General features: G+C 35.1%; 1 protein-coding gene across 1 annotated transcript in view; it reads left to right on the top strand.

The window, feature by feature from the left end:
* Positions 1 to 12,639, top strand: part of LOC126767768 (protogenin) — a 166,922-nt gene that overhangs the window by 123,872 nt on the left and 30,411 nt on the right. The gene's annotated exons all lie outside the window — the stretch shown is intronic.

Raw genomic sequence — 12,639 nt, 5'->3', positions numbered from 1 at the left:
AAGTATACCCCACCAGATGTAACAAACTTATGCCAACGATTTTTCCAGTCCTCGAAATGCTTTTCATAAGCACTTTTTGGAATTGCCTTCAGCTTTTTCAGCGAATTTTGTTTAATCTTTTCGATCAACTGAAAACGGGTTCCATTCCGCTGATTGTTGACTTGTTTGCATGTCAAACTTATAAAATTATGTCTCATCGGCAGTTATAATGCTCTACATGAAGAGGACATCGGAATTCGTGCGATCAAGCATGTTCAAAGAGACCTGTTTCATACCCAAAATATCCACCAAAATCAATTGAACGGACGCGCGAGAGTTGTCGAGCTCTCTTGCCATCTCTCCAACAATTGCCTGACTTCCTTCACTTGTTTAATATTTTCATCAGTTGAAGGCCGTCCAGAACAAGGCATGTCTCCAACGATCTCTCGACTGTCTTTGTACCACTCAGGCTCTTATGCTCTTGATAAATCTGAATCACCTTAAGCGTTTTCCAACATTCGCAACGATTCCGCACAAGATATTTGGTTATAAATATAAAGGTGAGACAAATTCTTTGTTCGTTTATTTTTATCCATTGTAAAAACCGCAACGCACAACTAAGGTGTACCGACTTAAGCAGGTGTTGTAAACAAACTGGTTGACAGATCGCGCTCATATTTGGCATAGTAATTAAGCACAGTCCTACCAACTTAGCAAAATATTTTTTTTTTAAATATCATTTACCTCGGGAATTTAATTATAATTTCCGGGTGCTTTTTTGTCACAATGCATTCTTATTGAATATTTCAGTGACCTCATCTAAATATGAAAATATCTGAAAATGAATAAAACTCGCTTATTCTACCGAGTTCCAGAATTCCTTTCAATGTAAACGAGCTCTCAGAAATACTAGCTAATCGACCAAGCAATTTTAAGGCCACAACACATAGGACCCGAAACGGGTGTACTTATATAACCTCAAAAATAATTTAAAATGGTTAGTGTCTTCAGAGAACACCCATAAAAGTGGAACATTCGATTTATTTGAACCTTTGGCTTTACTTGCAAACTTAATGCAAATTTAAAATATCTCCTTAAGGACCCTAGAAATTTTATTTTTATTTTTATAAAAGATTCCCCTTAGACTTTTCTTACTTCTTGTGTTGGAATTTGTAGACAAAATCCAGTTTTCGTCGATAATGCAAGTACTATAAATTTGTATGATGGATGGATGAAGTTAGTTTAGATTACTGAAATTTATTTCAATCCGTCATCACACTGAGACTATGTTATGTTTTATGCCAAAATTGCCGAAGAATGCCGAAAGGTTTTCATCTCGTCACGAATCAGTGAAAGCAACTAATTTACAAAACTACAAAATGGGTAACTGAAAAAAATAAAAATCTATTTCTTGGAAGAAGTCTAAAAGATAATTTTATTACGAAATGGGAGGCTGGAAAAAGGAAATTCGAGGTTCTTAGATGAAAAGCACTTCTAGATAACTTGTGTGCTTGCAACCCAGTAGAAAACGTCCTTATTAAGTATATATAAATGATCAGAGTGACGAGCTGACTCGATATGTGCCTCTGTCTATATATACGCCAACTTATACTTCAGTTTTTGAGACATCGAACTGGACGACCTTTGCTCCTAAAAATTTGCTCGTTAAGATCGATAAAAATCGAAATAACGATCTTCGTAAGATATATTTTTCCTTATTACCATAAGTAATCTTAATTCGACTCGAAGATTCCTTATATCAAACAACGTGGCTAGAAAATACTTTTGTTGGATCCTGGTTACGGAAAAGCCAACACTATAGGCAATCGATGCCTATCGATGGATACGTACACATATGTGTACACAACCTACACATATTTCGTATAAGCATTTTCCAACTAACAATCAAAGTACTCGTAACATCAGTTTATTGTTGCTTGCAACATTGTTTGTACCAGTGAAATTCCAACAAATTTCTTGTTTTATTTCAGCTTTTTATTATACAAGGTGCGTTCCAGAGTAAACAGGGTTAAAAAAAAATCAGAACATATCGTTTTCTCGGCAAAATCAATTTATTTTATTCGCAAAAGTCTCCTACTGCTTCAGTACAGGTGTTTGCACGTTCCAAAAGCATGTCGAATGAGTGTTTTAGCTCGTTGGTCGGTATGGCCGCCAGTATGCCGGTGCAAGCCTTTTGAATGGCCTCTACGTCTGCATAACGCTTTCCTTTCATGGGAAAATGCATTTTTCCGAAAAGGAAGAAGTCGCACGGTGCCATATCAGGTGAATACGGGGAGTGGTTAATGGTTAAAATGTGATTTTGGTCAAATAATCGGTCACAAGCGTCGATCGAATGTTGGATTCTAAGCAGTTTTTGGGCGTCACTCAATTTGTGCGGAACAAACCGTGCACACACCTTTCGTAAGCCCAAATGTTCGGTCAAAATGCGATAAATCGATGTTTTGGAGATATTCACTTCCATTTCCATGAATTTCAATGATGATTTCGGCTGATTTTTGATGAATTCACGAACAGTGTTGATGGAATTTCCGGTGATCTCGGATTTTGATTGGCCCCCATCTTGATCGTCATTTATGTCCTCACGACCACTTTGAAAACGTTGAAACCACTCGTGCACTCTGCTACGGGATAGACAATCATCGCCATAAACTTGTTTCATCAATTGAAACGTTTCGATAAAAGTTTTACCAATTTTAAAACAAAATTTAATGTTGGCTCTTTGTTCGAAGCTCATTTTCGCACCGATAACACAAACATACTGACACTTAAAGCGCAGTAACTTCACTTCCAATCAATGAAATTCCATGAAATTCTCACTGGACAATCGATAAAGATAGCAGATTCTAACCCACCAGTCGACATATAGAGCCACCAGGGGGCGCTATATTCAAAAAGTCATGTTTACCTTGGAAGACACCTTGTATTATTTTTTCACCTTTCTAAGTTTATTACAGTATTTTTCATTTCTCTTCTAATGCTTTCAAACCAGGTGAACGCTTGTTAGGCAAAGGTGACGTGCCACGCGGCACATGTTGCGTGTTTCGTTACGCGTGCCAATGCAACGAATTCCGTTAAGTGAATATCAAGCATGTTGCATTTGTGAAATTTATTAACCCAAGTGTGTGCGCATACACACATTTACATCACTTATTTTCGTGCAACTTTAGTTTAAATGCCACATTATTTATGCAACATTGAGAATTCCAAATAAATTCCTGAAAATGCTTGGCAATTCCAAGGATTCCACTGCAATGAATGTCACACCATGTAGCTTTACTACTGTTTTCTGCATTACTACATCACTGTTACCTTCATAACCGAAGCGCTGTGATTGGAACGGCCAATTACTTCAAGGTTTTATAGTGGAGTTTAAGTTTTTATATTCAGAGAGAGTAATGAATGAAATTCATGATTGCAAATATACTGACAAAGTAATTACTTACTTACTTGTTTTTTAGCAAAGCTTCTATATTGAACTAAGAAAGTCATGTGCGGACTAACCAATTAGCTTCTTGCTTTGAATGCAATATATTTTCTATTAAATGGATTGAAAACAACTTTTTTTAACTGAACAGAACTAGTAATACTAGAAATCGTAATACTTGCTTTATATTTTTCCCAAATATGAAACTCGGGCATAAATGGCATGGAAAAAACATCCGTGTTTTGCATAAAAACTCTTCTAGTGCAATTTCTTTTACCCTGCATCTCATGTCAAATCCCAGTCAAATGTATTTCTTTCCGTCAATTTGGTCATCGTGTCCGTTGTCTCTCCTTTGTTTTTCAGTTAACGATAACGTTAAGATAGAGTTTGTAGAGCTAATTTGACAGAATTTGATTTGTGAAAGGCTAAATCGACTTTGTGAAAACATTTTTGATACGTGGACCTAATTAAAATAAATTATGAAATTTCCGTACTGCTTATAGACATTTTTTAAACTATGAGTCTGTGGACCGACAATATATATTCCCATAGATAAATAAACATCAATACAAATGGAAAAGAGTTTTCACGATCATACTACAGCGGCTTTTATAACGGGTGATCGTGAGTCAAGTCAAGCCGTCATGATATTTTTGTTCAGTATTTTTTGGCATTTTATCATGGAAAGACTTACGCTGGAACAACGTTTACAAATCATTCAACTTTGTTATGAAAATTCAAGTTCTGTAAGTAATGTGCTTCGTGCGCTTCGCTCAACTAATGGTCAACATAATCGGCCTACTGAGCATATTATTCACATCACCGTCAAACATCTTGAGAGCCAGCAATTTTTATTGGATAATATTCGACCGAATAGACCACGTCCAGCACGCAGTGAAGAAAATATAGCACCCGTAGCTGAGAGTGTGCATGATTTTTGTGGAGAGTCGATTCGGCACCGTTTAGACTAACGTATGGAACGACTTGACGCATTTACGCCGAGTCTTAAATTGAAAGTTTACAAATCATACAACTTGCGCAAGAACAAAGCCGCTTAACCTTCAGAAGCGACTTCGGCTCTTGAAAAGTTATAAGAAGATCCGACCTTTACGAGCCAAATTTTGTTCAGCGAGGTGGTCCATTTATGGCTCAATAGGTATATAAATAAGAGCTGCCATTTAATACCTGAAATTGAAGCTTGTGATCTCGGCGTCATTTGGTTTCAAAAAGACGTCGCAAACAGCCACACATCACATCAATCAATGAATTTTTTTAGAAAACGCTTCGGTGAGCAGATAATTTCACGTTTCGGGCCGGTCGATTGGCCACCAAGATCGTGTGATATCACACCGTTATACTTTTCTTGTGGAAATATATAAAGTCTAAAGTCTACGCGGACAATTCCGCTTCAAATCTGGCCTTGTAGCAAAACATCACGCGTGTCATTCGCCAGTTACCAGTCGAACGAGTCATCGAGAATTCGGCTCAACGGATGGACCGTCTGAGATGTAGCCGCAACCGACATTTGAAAGAGATTATATTCAAAAAATAAATGCCAAAGAGTATTCTTTCAAATGATAATAAACATTCCTCATTAAATTAGAAGTTTCTTTCTTTTTCTTTAAAAAAGGAGGGAACCTCGCAATTGATAACCCTCTGTATGGTAAAGGTTTATTAATATGTTTATCTTAAGTAGATAGCTTCAAAATCTTACAATTTCATATAATGCGAATACAATTTTCGGTTAAATATTGATATTAGTTTTATAAATGAACCCCAGAATATATTTCAGATAAAACACCCAACAGCTCTGCATATGTAATCTGCAAAGGCTCTCTCAATAATGTAAATATTTATACCAGTTAGAATTTCAAAGCACTTCTTGTCATTGAACTTCTAGGCGCTGCCCCTTTCTTGCTCACTTGAGCGTAAGTAATCAATTTGAAAGTTGATTCATTAGGCTTATCAACGCAACGATCATTGCACAACATGCACATGCACAACAACAAAAACAAACCCCAGCGACACGAGAGTTGCATGCGAGAGACAACAACAAACATGTAATACACAACAACAGTCACATTTGATTGTTTTGCATTTGAAAGCAACAATTATTAAGCGAAATATTTTTTATTTTATATAAATTAATTTAAAACAACACCAGCAGATACTGAGTCACTTGAAATGCATTTTAAATACGAACGTGGGTATATAAATTTTATTTTGCTTACCTAATGGCAAAGGCTAATTAGCGTTGATTATAAGCGTAATTATTTTAAATAATTAATGGTGAAAAAGTCATATTTCTTGCGGTTCACCACCTACTGTGCGGCTCGGCTGGCGCTACAACTTGCCGCTTCAACGCTTAGCTACGCACGTGCATAAAGAAAACCCTGTAGGAATTTATAAAATTGGTGTTGTTCTAGTGCACTAAGCAACATAAGTAAGTTCGAATTTTTACTTTGCATTGTTTCAGAAAGTATTAATTGGCACTATCAAAGCACTTTTTCTGAAAAACTTACGAAGTACAAACGAAGATGCATGTACAATAGTAAGATCAAATTCGACCCGGACTGCTCCATATATGGAAAATTGAGCGCGAAACCTTATTTGATACATTTTTTTCTTAGATTGATTAATGTTTGTTTTATCGTAGGAAACTTGATCTCCATATGTCAATTAGTGTGGTTGGCAGCTGTTTGTTTACGAAGCCAAAGGTAAAAAGGTATATGACTTGACGCCACTTCTTTCCTTGCTATATTTTAAGTCTGCTCCGATTGTTTATTCGATTCGCCATATTAAAGCAACCAACTCATGATGCTAATCACAATATTAGTAAGAATTTAGCTTCATGCATACGAAAAATTACATGGATTCAAATCTAATAAATAAGAGCACTACTCACCAACATTGGATTGCTGGTTTAGTTGGCAAACTGCCTTTATTATGATTTCTTCTAAATGTTCTTTTTGTCTGGCAACTTATCGAAATATGAATCAGAAATGTAAAATTCATTTGCTATCTCATATGTCATATCATACCTTTCGGCCATACAAAAACTAGCACACAACCTGCTGGATCTACAGCATGATAATTAAAACACTGGTCATATATGAGACTAAATCACCGAGAAACTTTACTTTGATGAAGAATTCAAAGACTCGCTGGGCAGTAAAAGTGAATGCAATGGTATACAGACAGCTCGAAAACGGCAGATTGAATTGAAAATGCTACAGTGGAACACGTGTCTAGGGGCAGTTTCTCAAAAAATTGTCAAGCTGAGCTTAATCTAAAAAAACCGGAAAGGAATTGTCATTCTCAGTGATAGTCCAGCGGCATTTCAGGCAATTTCGTCCGTTGAAATCAAATCAACAATGGTACTGCAATGCATAAGAATGCTTAATAGGGTTGCCAACGAAAATAACATCTGATCAGCATGGATCCCTGCACATGGCATCAATGGAAATGAGCTAGCCGATCTTCTGGCTAAGTCAACCAAACCAATAGAACCGGAATCGTTCTTGGCTGTGCGTCCCACACTTTTCGAGAAAAGCTACGGAAAGAGAAAAGTGCCAGTAGAAAACGCCACTGGCAACTTAGCTGGAGAGGTTGTTTTGCTCTTCCAAGAGGCATCAATGGAAGTGAGCTAGCCAGTCCGATGACTTCGAACCGTTCTTCGCTGTGAACCTCATACTTTACAAGAGAGCTACGGAATGTACCAATAGAAAACGCCACTGGTAACTTGTTAGAGAGGTTGTTTCGCTCTTCCAAGAAAGAAATTAGGACAGCTTGTGGGATTTTATACCGGTCACTGTAGGCTACGGTGTCATCTGCACAATTCTTTGCTCACATGCAACTCGATCTGTCTCTTAAGTGCAACGGCAATGATTTATGAGCAAAATTGCATTAAAATATGTAAATAATTTCTTCTTAATAACTTTACAAGTGTAACTCTTTTTGCCATATTTCGCTAAAATTCCATAAAATTATTACTACTTGAGCAAACTTCACTTGCAGATCTTAGAAAGTCTATTTTCTTCCTGCAATGATGTTCGAAAACGAGTTTCAATTCTGCAACAAAAACTCTGTCGGAATTTCTTGCAGAGGCTCTATTTGTCTTCAAACATATGCATCTACATATGTAGCACATATTATATGCATAAAAGGCGGGATCTAACCATATTTGAAAATATATATTTATAATTTTAGCTACTGTTAATAACACACTACTGTTTGCTCTGTAAAATAAGAGGTAACATTTTAGAGAACATTTCTCATAATAGAATTTTAGCGTGGCTAACTTCAATAATGCCTGCTTTTGAAAAATACTATTAAATATTGAAATTCGCCTAATAAATTGCAGCAGTTTATTGCTCATTTACCGCAACATAATTAAGTTATCTGCTATTTGACGTGTTCGCTGCTGAATGTGCGCTTTTACATGCGATTTCCCTGGGCCTCAAGCCATCAGGTGGTTTCATGCTGTCAGCTGGCTAATCTTTGTTTGGGCCATTATTATAATCGTATGCATAAATTGTTTTAAGCTCCGACCACTTGGCTCTGGTATTACAGTATACTATACACTTAATGCCTTTATTTGCGAGGCTTTTCAGCAACACCAATGTGAATTTCATATTGAAGTAGGGTGTTTTTATAAATAAAATTTGCATGAAATAATTTGATAATAAAATTAATAGATACTTATTTGCATAATTACTTTTGATAATTTTATTATTTATTATAAACAAAACTATTAAAATATTGTCTGCATATAAATGTTGCTACTTATCTTTCATAAAATATATGTAATGCTATAAATTAATATATTTTCTTCTCACTACTTAATAATCATTTCTTTTTGTAAGCAGTTTATTATTTGAAATTGTATGCAGCATCGCGGGCGATCTGTCCTTTCTGAAAACAAATTTATACACTTTCTTCAAAACTAAACAAAAGCTTTAAACTTTTCACTGTAATTTAATTCTGAGATTTCGGTACAACTTTATTGGTCTAATTAACCTTTTGAGAAAAACTTTATGTTAATTTCTTTAAAGGCTTTTTATTTTATGAATAAGAAAAAAATTATGTTTTAAATAATTTAATGTACTTTAATAATCCCCTTGATTTCCTTGATGCCGTAGCCGACGTCCAGAAAAAATTCCGAAAAAAAGTTATCCGGCGGTGAGGAAGATTTTTCTGCTTAAAATTATCTCAAACAAAAACCAGAACTCTTTCGTATTATAATATTAGGTCGAAGGACTAATCAAAATTTTATTTTTTTAAATAATAGAGTCTTCCAATTTTTGTGAAAAAATTTACACAAAATCAAAAGTCGTATTCCTTCGATCATTAACTGAAATATGCCTAAGAATAAAATTTCAAGTTGATATAATACTCATTAAGATATTGCCAAAACTCCTTAGTAAACTCTGAAAATAATCATAGACCGCAGAGCTTTGAACATCGTTTCCTTTTAAAGGTTGAGAACCAGTTATAGAGACATCTGTCAAATGTATTGTTAATACGAGTAAGAATAAGCCAACACGAAAACATTCTTTCAAAAACATGGTTCTAAGTAAATAATAAGTATTTCTAATATAATTAATACTCATATAAAACTAATATTCAAAATAAGTCATAATGAGTATTAAATTGCTGAATCTATAGCCATAATAACCTTCAGGCTCTACTAAAGGCCTTATTATTTCGTTGTAAAAGAATTTGGTAAAACTGAATGAAGTCTGTCGAGTCAAAACGCTTACAACTCGCGTTTGATATCAGTATTCGGCTGGTTATGCTAGAAAAGTGAGTCAAAATTGTATTGGCAGGATGGTGTTCATAAATCAGAGTAATACGTCTGTATATTTCGGGATTTGACAACCATAAGGTTGCAATCTGGCAACTCACAACTATGTCGTATAGTCTTTCAACACTGATTTGATACGTAATCTACCGGAAAGTCTTGACTTGACACCGAATGGCTTTTTTTTTATTCCCGTACTAAAAAATAAATTAAAGGATACCTGAAGAGGCGGTTGATGTTTCAGATCATTTGTCTTTGAGGAATTTCCGAGCAAATTCAAAAATGATATTTCGAGAAAAATGCGTTTAAAAAGTAAACTGATGAAATTGATTTGAATGAGCAGTTACATTTTGAAAGACTATAACTCAAAAATTATTACTATGATATTTTTAAAGATATAACCCATCGAAATGTGAAAAAATGCACTAAATGTATAACTTAAACAGAATTTTTTTAAAAGCATAAGGATCTGTCATCATATTTGACACTGGCTCTTGAGAATTTTTCTCATGAATTATGTATCACTTCCAGACCTCGAAGTTCTAAGAGGATAAATGACATATTTTGGCTGATGTGTGAGCAGCTAATATATTCCCATTTACAGTTAGCTAAATTTTGAAACTAACTGATTTATTTTAGTTCCAATAAAACAAATATTTATTAAATTAAATTTATAATATCATGAAGTGCGAATACTTTGTAATGAAAATCATTAAATTTACGGCGAGTTTGAAACCCCGTCTAAGTAAGCCTGAACTCACATATGGTAGATACATACATACTTTATATGATAGATGCTACCACGTTTCAATGTCAGGATAGTAGTTCTGACAATAATATTTAAATTTTTTTCGAAGATCCAACTTTGAAACCAAACCACACAGTTTCATTCACATGACATATTATAAAATCAAAAGAATCCTTATGTACTTAACAGTTTTAGAAGAAAATTGCTATACATATGTCAGATACAGTATCTATGATATGTTTGCTTTCGATATCTTTATTGATGTTAATGTAAAGTAAAAGAATCCGATGGGGTTTGGAAAGGCGGCGTTACATAGAAGGGAGCCGTATTTGTGGTCCGATTTTATGAAAACGCGATATGAAAATCCACATAGAAGTTGGGCGGGGTCACACCCCTTGCCCGGGATGGCTTTTGTATCAACTTTATTGTTAAATTTGACATTCTTGCGTCTATCGTCTCTTCATTCTTAACGTTTCGATATATGTATACTATTTAACAGTACATCTATTTCCGACTAATTGTATGTTTTTCTTAAGGCTGTACAGTTGAATGGAACTGAAAAATACAATTTATTTATAGATGCTTCTCTGGAGGCATAAGATCAAACAGCGGTTGTAAGTATCACCAGCGAGTGAAATTTATAGATAACAGGAAGTAATTAATCAAAGCTTAAGCGAGTTTTTATATGCCAATTAAAAAGTTTGTCTAAGAGACGAAGAAAACATCATATAGAGAAAGTGGGAAAGGTTCTGCTATTGATGTTTCATTTCAAGTACTTACATAGATGTTTGGTATAAGTGTTGTTCGAACTTCACTGGTTCAATACCAAAATAAAATTGGCAAATTTCCATTTTGATGGACTATCTTCAGATCTTGTTTCTATTATGAGCATTTGATGGTATACTAAGATATTTTGTTTCCAAGACTTGTATATAAGTACCTGACATTATCTGAAAAATGCCTTTCTCTGTATTTACTGACATATAAGGTTCGCTCCCTTCGCTTTTAGAAGACATCTTAAGTTCCTCTAATTATATATACATACATATGCATATAAATAAATAACGAAGTACTTAATATCGCCAAATACCACATGCTTGGGGCTCTTAAGCTCCTCGTATGCATGTGGTTTGATGATTTTTATGAAACTGTTGGCACTGAAAATCAAAACAAAAAAATCGTTAACATCGGCTGCACCGAAGCTAATATACCCTTCACAGTTGCATTTCTTTTAGTAACTATGTCTTTAACGAAATCTATTGAAGCTTTAAGCTATAGTAATCCGATGTGAACAATTTGGAGTTTACATTATTTCTATGAAATGATTCGAGAAAAATGCGTTTAGAAACATAGCAGCTGCAGACTTGTCATGGCGCCTGGTAGACAGTCGCTTACGATACGTCTTCGACTATGAGCTGTAACTTATCAAATACTATGAATTTCGGTCTGAATTTTTCACAACATGTTTTCAATAGGTTTTACTGTCAAAATATAAAAAACAAAAAAAAAATCGATTTTTAAGTGATTACATGAGAATACCCCTTAAATATATACTTTATAGGGTCTTCGACGATTCCTTCTGGGTGTTATGAGCTTCGTTGCAAACTTAATATACCCTGTTCAGGGTATAAAAAGGAAATTCTTCATAAAAGGGATGCTCATTTCTATGATTTAAATATTCTTCTTCCACGTTTTTAAGGGTTAGGTAGTGTGATATGAATATCGGCTTCAAGATGACATTTTGCACAATGCGCATATATCATCATATCATCTCCTGAAGATCAGGGGCTTAGAGATTAAAGAAATCGTATGTAAAAATCGACTTCAAGATTAAAGTAAGATACTTTTCGGGCCCATGTTGGAAAATTAAGCTTATACTGTCCCTAATTATTTTTTTATCGTTCTACGATGTTTGGTCGAGCTTTTCTACATAGAAAAGTACTTTCAGGTCCTAACAACGCAAGGATTTATATGTATGATTTAAATTCCACTAATCCGTTAAACAGTGTCTTCGCTTAAAATAAATAGGTAACCAGAGGTTTGCTCTACTGAGTCAGTGCGCCACTTTCCCAAACACCACACGCAAATACATACATACATCTGTAGCCACTTTCAAGCATAGCCAAGTCCATATGAATGAATGTTTTTCCCATCACAAATGCTCATGCGGCAGCAATGAGTGCAACAAATCTGTCGCAATTGCAGTGACATGCAGCCAAACAACGAAATTCGTTTGCGTATGAGTAATGAGCGCCTACAACAACCACGTAGCAGCAGGCGTCAGTCGCATTGGCAGCGTGTGGCGCATGCGTAAATTTACGTTTTCAACCAATTAAAAATGAATTTCGCGTTTTCCGCAGCAATTGCCAAGTAAACACATGCGTCGGCTGACATTCGTACAAGCACGAAGTCACTTAGCAATGCAAACATACATATACACATACACGAATATACATAAACATATTTATGTAGACTTTAGCAAGGCTTGTCAACATGTGCGCGTGCAAGTTTGCGCTCCTGTGTGGGCGATAGGAAACGTTTAATTTGAAATTTAGTTTTATGACTCTCTTAATTTATTCGATTTTGATTTTGGAGTTTTGTTTCCCTGAAATGTTGCACCCAACGTTCGCCGACACAAGTTTAACGGCAATCGGTTGGCTTTTT

Source organism: Bactrocera neohumeralis, chromosome 2 (assembly GCF_024586455.1).
Source record: "Bactrocera neohumeralis isolate Rockhampton chromosome 2, APGP_CSIRO_Bneo_wtdbg2-racon-allhic-juicebox.fasta_v2, whole genome shotgun sequence".
NCBI lineage: Eukaryota > Metazoa > Arthropoda > Insecta > Diptera > Tephritidae > Bactrocera > Bactrocera neohumeralis.
This window is presented reverse-complemented; position numbering and strand designations above follow the sequence as displayed.